General features: G+C 42.7%; 1 protein-coding gene across 3 annotated transcripts in view; it reads right to left on the bottom strand.

Moving 5' to 3' along the window:
• FARS2 (phenylalanyl-tRNA synthetase 2, mitochondrial) overlaps positions 1-6,860 on the bottom strand; it is a 531,358-nt gene that overhangs the window by 269,040 nt on the left and 255,458 nt on the right. The window lies entirely within an intron of this gene.

The raw sequence follows: 6,860 nt of genomic DNA, 5'->3' as shown, positions 1-6,860 counted from the left end.
GACCAGTAATGGCTGGGGTCATCCTATGGTCCCCTCCCCCCTCCTCCAGCCCTTCCCTTCTCCCCCTACTTACTGGCAGGGAGTCTGAGTCCGGCTCCCTGCAGTGGCAAGCGGGGGCTGTCTGAATCATCAAATGTCCTCCAAAGCTTTTCCAAATTAATTCAGAGGCTTTGAATCAATTCAGACCTTTTTACTGGTCTCCTGATTTGGATTCAGAGATTCAGCTGCTGAATTGGACTGAATCTCCTCCAATTTGAATCAGCAACCGAAGCTTTGCACAGCCCTAATATGCAAGTGACCTTCCAGGTGCCTAATTTAGCCCTGAAATGCAACTTGTATCAGCTCACATAAAGATGCTGTGAAAAAAAAAAAACCAACCAACCCTCTCTCCTTACTAAAACATGTGAAACATGTAGGACAGAATAACTCCACCTGCCTCAATATGATAGCAAGAAAGAAACCAAATTGAGAGGGTCTAGCAGTTCAGAAAGGGTCTTACATGGTGCAAGCAGTAGTGATGATGCTTAATCTGGTACAGTCTGCCTCAGCCAATTCAAATAAACTCTGGTCTTCATCATGGCTAAGTACTGCTGCTAGGAATTTGCCCAGGTTGGTAAAATTTAACAGTTTTGGGAGATTGATCTTAAGGGTGAATAAAATGAAAGGCTGGAGGCATGTGTTCAGTAAAGAAGGATAGCATCCCAGAAACTCGTAATGGTCTGTGAAGGTACTCTGAGCACTACCAGTAAACTATGTCTTATTAGTGCGGGTTTCATTGGTGAAAGGATGATATAAGGATATTGCTCTACTTGTTAAATGGTGCCTGTCAAAAGAAAGTTTGGTCTGATTATTTCAAGAGCAGCAGTCAAATCCATCTGGTGCTCAGTGACCATCTAAAAAAGCCAGCAGTTACAAGCTTGAAAAGGCTGAGTCACTAAGCCACGTCTCAAGATCTATAAATATAATCATTAGCAATCAATTTGTATTTTAAAGAAAGTCATCTACCTTCCATGTTAAAGCTTGGCAGTGTGATAGCTGATTTCTAACAAGATGATTTTAGGCTGGTACCGTAGAAAACAGCAAGCCTTACTAACCTAGTACAATTTTATTTGTAATTGTATGGGTTTGTTTTTATTGTTTAGTAAAATGTTTTTCTACAGGGGTGTTGGGCAGAGTAGAAGAGCCCAGATGGAATTATGAGCAACTGGATCTCAGAGAGCCTCCAAGACATGGGTCAGGGTTTCCTTCTGCATTTTTTAAAAATCAGGTTAGTTCCTGATCCTATACACCCACATGAAGACCCACTGAAATCAGTGGTACTCCAAGCAAAAATAAGATCCAGCCTCCACGAGTGACTTGCAAGATCTGGGCCTTAATGATGAAGGCAACAATGCAGAATTGAAGCACAGTTATATCTGGAATTAAAGATATGTTTTAAAAAAATATGCCAAAACAGTACTACTTTATTCCACAGGTCGGCACACTATGAGAAGAGTGCCTACAGTTACTTTTCTCTTTACCACAACTTAGAATAATCCTTCAAAAAACAAAACAAAATAACACCCCCCTCACTCCAAAAACATCAAGACTGAAAAGAGACTAAGCCTGCTTTATTTTTGTGGAACAGTAAATTATATCACCCACCACTTTTTCTCTTAAGAATTGAGAGCAAGCTGGAAAAATAGGTCTCTATGGGCGTGTCTACATGAGATGTGTTAATGTGCATTAGACTAATTTAATGAGCATTAAAGATATGTGTCTACATGTGTACACCCTTAATGCACATTAAAAGTGGCAAAATTAGGCTAATATTGCCTAAATTTGATACCTGCAAATGCAAGTATTTAGGTATGATTAGTTAAAGCACATTAATACATGTGTAGATGCGACCTGGCACTAACTTTAGTGCCAGATCTGCCCAGCCACTAGGGGTACATGGCAGGACTGCAGGGACTTGGCACTAACTTGCCCCCTCATCAACATGGACCACATCATCACTGAACCAAGCAACATGGGTTGTGACACTTGGGAGTTCATTCTCCTGCTCCTCTACCAACATTATCTCCTTAGTGTCCCTCTGCAGTCTACATTGCACAGATAAGGCAATTCCTACTTGAAAGAATGAATAGACACCAATCTGACAAAGTCCAGAAATACACACCTGTGGCAGAATACTTAAACCTCCCTGGGCACTCCATCACTGACTTCAGAGTAACTGTTCTTAAACACTATAACCTTAAAAACTGACTTGAACATGCAGTTGCATAGCAGAAATCATCGACAGACAGACTGGGTTAAGTATGGTCTAAAAAGAGACTACAGATTCCTAACCTACTACCTGGGCTCATTTTTATAACCCTTATGTATCTGTGTCTTTACTGCTTTGTTTACCACCTTTGCCTCCCTCAGCAGTGCCCTACATCTGTTGTTCCTCCTCCTCTTCCCTATGCTTTGTATTTAAGGCTGCGTACAGACACAGGGAAAAAAGCAGTGCTTTGGTTTAAGCTCGGCACACCCTCACACCAAGCTTAGTACATGCCCAGAACAGGCATCACGCTAGTTGGACCCAGCTCACCCAACATCTGTAGGGTGCTTCACCAGGACTTTTTAGTGCTTTTATCTAACAGCTGATAGAATCAACTTTAAATAAAAGCACCAAAAAGCCCTGCTGAAATGCCCAATTTATACAGATGCTACAGAGCTGGATTGAACTGCCCTTCTGGTAAAGCGATGGGGTTTTTTAGCCCACATCTATCAGCAGCCTAAATTACTGCTTTCTATTTAGAACCCCTGCTCCCCTCACCCATTCTTGGCATGTGATGAAGTAAGCTGTTGTTTACAAAAGCTTATGCCTGTCTATATTAGTTACACTATAAGACACTGCTTTGCCCTTCGTTCTGCCTAATTATGGAATTAGAACACTTTTCTCAACCTTGTTAGACTCAAGACGCCACTCAGAAAATGCCGACTCTTAGCTGTTATTTATTTTTTGACTACAGAAGAATAATAATAGAGCAATTCTTCTCTTGCAAAGAACTCAAAGGCCACAACAGGTCAGAATATTTCTGATACCATGGATTCCTATTTGAAATCTGGGTTTATCTTATGAATCACATGTAGGTATTTGCACAGTGCTAATATTGTGCATCACCTCATGGCACTTTTAGAAGTATTTCTGTGGTACCTCGGTTAAGAATCACTGAGTTAGAAGATACTTAAACTTGGTGATAATAACATGCTGAGTCTTTATTTAGTATCCTTTGAATACATTTGCTACTATTGTATCATATTAAAAATTCTTGCAAGAAAAGGTCCCCTACTGGGATTCATCAAAGCATTTATAATTTAAGATGATACTATTTTGCTAAAAATAATAAGAACCATCTTCCATTTTCTTGTTCATAAATTCATAATTAACAAAGTAAAAATGTTGCCTCTTATGTTATGATGGAATAATCTCCCCAGAGACATCAAACAATCTAAAGCAGCGAGAGTTTTCTATAGTTCAGTATATAATTAGATAAGTCAATTTACTTTTTTATGATGTATACTGTGGTATTTAAAGGAGTTTTCAGCATATCAGTGGAAAAAAGGCTTTGTAAGTACTTGCTCTTTAAAGTCTCCATTAAGGACACTCATATGACCCTCAAGTGGCTCGGTATTATACCACTGGAAAGTTCCTGCCTATTTCCAACAGACAGAGGACACTTTGTCATCAGTATGATGTTAGGAATTACAGTCTTTATGCATACGTAAAACGATCAAGAAATCTGGAGTAAAATTATCCTTGCATAAAAGGCAGTCAGTATAGCATCTCACAATCAAATTGTTCAAAGTGTGCCTTGATTTATGTTATACGTATAACTCTGTTGCACACAGTGGAGTTATCCATATTTAAATATGAAGAGACAAGGATTTTTTCTGATTTCTTTCATTGACTCATCTGTATACTGGGGAGAGTACTGGACAAGCTTTTAGGTTTCAAGTGCCCTCCCTCAGGTCTAAGAAAGACGAAGACACAGGGTGAGCTAAACAGCAGAAGGAAGACTTCATGTAAAGGCAAACCGAATACTTGGAGGCCTGTGAAGAGGTAAGGATATAAGCCCTTATAAACAAAAGGAGTGAAGTAGAATAGGATATTTAATATGTGGAAGAGACCACTCAAGAAGGGAAAGGGATGGTATCTCCCTGTACCTCTGAATGACAGGGAGATAGGTAGCAGTATCTGTTATGTCAGGGGTTTTCAACCTTTTTTAAGGAGTGCACCCCTTCTTGTGCTGGTGGCCAGACACGAGTTGGGGTGGGAGGGGGTGGTCAGCTGCACAGCAGAGTGGGGCTTGCACATGGCAGCAGCGGCATGTGGTGGATGGCAGTGACGGCACTGTATGAAATTCCCCTCCCATGTCTGGCTGGGTAGGCTGCACCTGTGCAGCTCACAGAGGGGAGCCACTGCCTTCAACCCCCCCTCCCCCACCCTGGCCCCGCTCCTGGGAGGCAGTGGCATGGGGTGGTGGGTGGCGGTGCTCTGTCCCTGCCTGTCCGCCCATGCGTACCCCCTAGCACCTTTCCGGGTACACCCGGTGGTATGCGTACCTCCAGTTGACAACTCTGTGTTAGGTTATAATTAACCATAAAGCCACTGTCTGTATTAAGTCCAGATTTTTTACTGTCCAGTAGGATTGTTTTTCTGTTCTTAGGTCTTCCAGAGTGGTTTCCAAATTCCCTTTGAGCATAAGGATTGTAAGGTCAGAAAGAAAGTGGTTGTTTTGCGAAGTGTGCTCCAACCGGTATTCATATTTAAATGTCAATACACACTATATGTAAACTCCCTCTTAATTTTAAACATACTGTATTGTGCATATATTTAAATCAGAACTTGCTCTCTCAGACTTGAACCTGTATTTCTGTATATCTTTTATTTATTCTGGATTATTACTCTTTGTACTAATTGTCTTTCCCAGGTCTTCTTTCCTCCCTTTCTTGAAAATGGGCACCACATTGGCCCTCTTCCAATCTTTAGGTACTTCACCCGAGCGCCATGAGTTCTCAGTTATCCTTGCCAGTGGCTGCGCTATGATGTCTGCCAGTTCCTTTAGCACTCTTGGCTGCAATCTACCTGGACCAGCTGATTTGTGGGGGTCCAGCCACTCAAGATGCCCCCTCACAAGATCCATACCAATGGTGAGCATACATTTACCCTCACCCTGGCCATACCACATCATGTTAGGCAGGGTGCTCCCTTTGGCTTGGGAAAAACCAACACAAAGTTACCATTAAACAGATTGGCTTTTTCCTGTGTGTTGGTAGTCAGCTGCCCCAGTTGGTTTAGCAGGGGTCCAATGTTGGCCTTGTTTTTCTTTTGACTCCCCACATATCTGAAGGACTTTTTATTGTTCGTGATTTGTGTAGCCAGTTGGATTTCAGTTGCAGCCTTGGCTTTCCTAGTTCACTCCCTGCCAGTGTGGACCAGTGCAGAATACTCCTACTTAGTGATGTTTCCTGTCTTCCATCCTTTATAAGCCTTCCTTTTTCAATGTAGGAGGTCCACAAGTTCCCTGTTGAGCCAAGGGGGTTGTTGAGCCCTTTTACCACCTTTCCTACAGGTTTGGATGGACTCCCCTTGTACTTCTAAAATCACTTCCTTAAGGAGCAACCACTCATCATGAACTCCCCTTCCTGTGAGATCATGGCCTCTCAGGGCCTCAAGAACAAGCCTCCTGAGCTTATGAAAGTCAATTTTTCTAAATTCGAGGACTAAATGCTAAATTGCCTAAATTCGAGGACTAATGGCTAAATTGCCAGCTTTGTGATGGATAGTGAAAGTGATCAACTCGTGGTCACTGTCACACTGCTTCCCTTCCCTTAGGTTGCTGATTAGATCATCCTCTTTGGTCAGTACCAGGTCCAGCAGTGCCTTACCTTTTGTCAGCCCATAACCTTCTTGAGACAGGTAGAGCTCATCCACGCATGTAAGGAAGCGTTGAGATGGATTGGATTTGGCTGAGTGCTCATCCCATGAGATGTCCGGGTAGTTGAAGTCTCCCTTGACAACCATGCACTGAGAGTGTCCAGCCTCAGGCAGTTCCCTGGTGAATTTTTGGTCAAACTCTTGTTCCTGATTTGGAGGTCTGTAGTAGACTCCTAGCATTGTATCTCCTTCACCACATTCTCCACACATTCTAATTCAAAGAGTCTCCAGTTGTCCTCCTTGGGTGCCAATCTCAGCTTGTAGGGACATGTAGCTCTCCTTCACATGGAGAGCTACACCCTTGCCCCTTTTTTCAGCATGATCTCTCTTGTACAGGGTAGAGCCATTTATACCCGTAGTCCAGTCATAAGAGGAGCCCCGCCAGGTGTGCATTATCCCTACGAGATCATAGTCATTTTTGTTTAGCAGAAGGACCAGTTCCTCCTGTTTATTCCCCAAACTCCTAGTATTAGTGTACAGGCAAGTAAGTATGCCATTGGCAGCCCTAGACTTCCTTGTACTCATGGAGAAGCTCTCTTCCTGGACTGGGGTAGGAGTGGGTTCCCTTGAGCAGCCTAACCTGCTGATTTTGCAGTTGATGCTTGGTGAGCTTGCTCTGGTGGTTATCCACCCATCCCCCAGTGAGCTTAATTTAAACTCAGTGGAACTGAGATTAAACAGTTGGTAAAGAGCACATAGTGGTAGAGGAACACATTATTTTCTGTGGGGGTGCTCATTTAACAGGCTGTAGGATGACAATAGTGCTGGAGGATGATGGATAAGGGAGCATGTAACAGCATTTATAGAGTATAAGCCGCATGCATCTCCTCTCTTCTGTTGCCCTAGATCACGGGTTGGTATCGTATGCCCCATGGGCTGTGTCCAGGCTATA

The sequence above is a fragment of the Gavialis gangeticus genome, unplaced genomic scaffold (genome assembly GCF_001723915.1).
Source record: "Gavialis gangeticus isolate Ggan-Ray unplaced genomic scaffold, GavGan_comp1, whole genome shotgun sequence".
Lineage (NCBI taxonomy): Eukaryota > Metazoa > Chordata > Crocodylia > Gavialidae > Gavialis > Gavialis gangeticus.
Note: the sequence above shows the minus strand (reverse complement) of the source record. Positions and strands in the feature narration are given on the sequence as shown.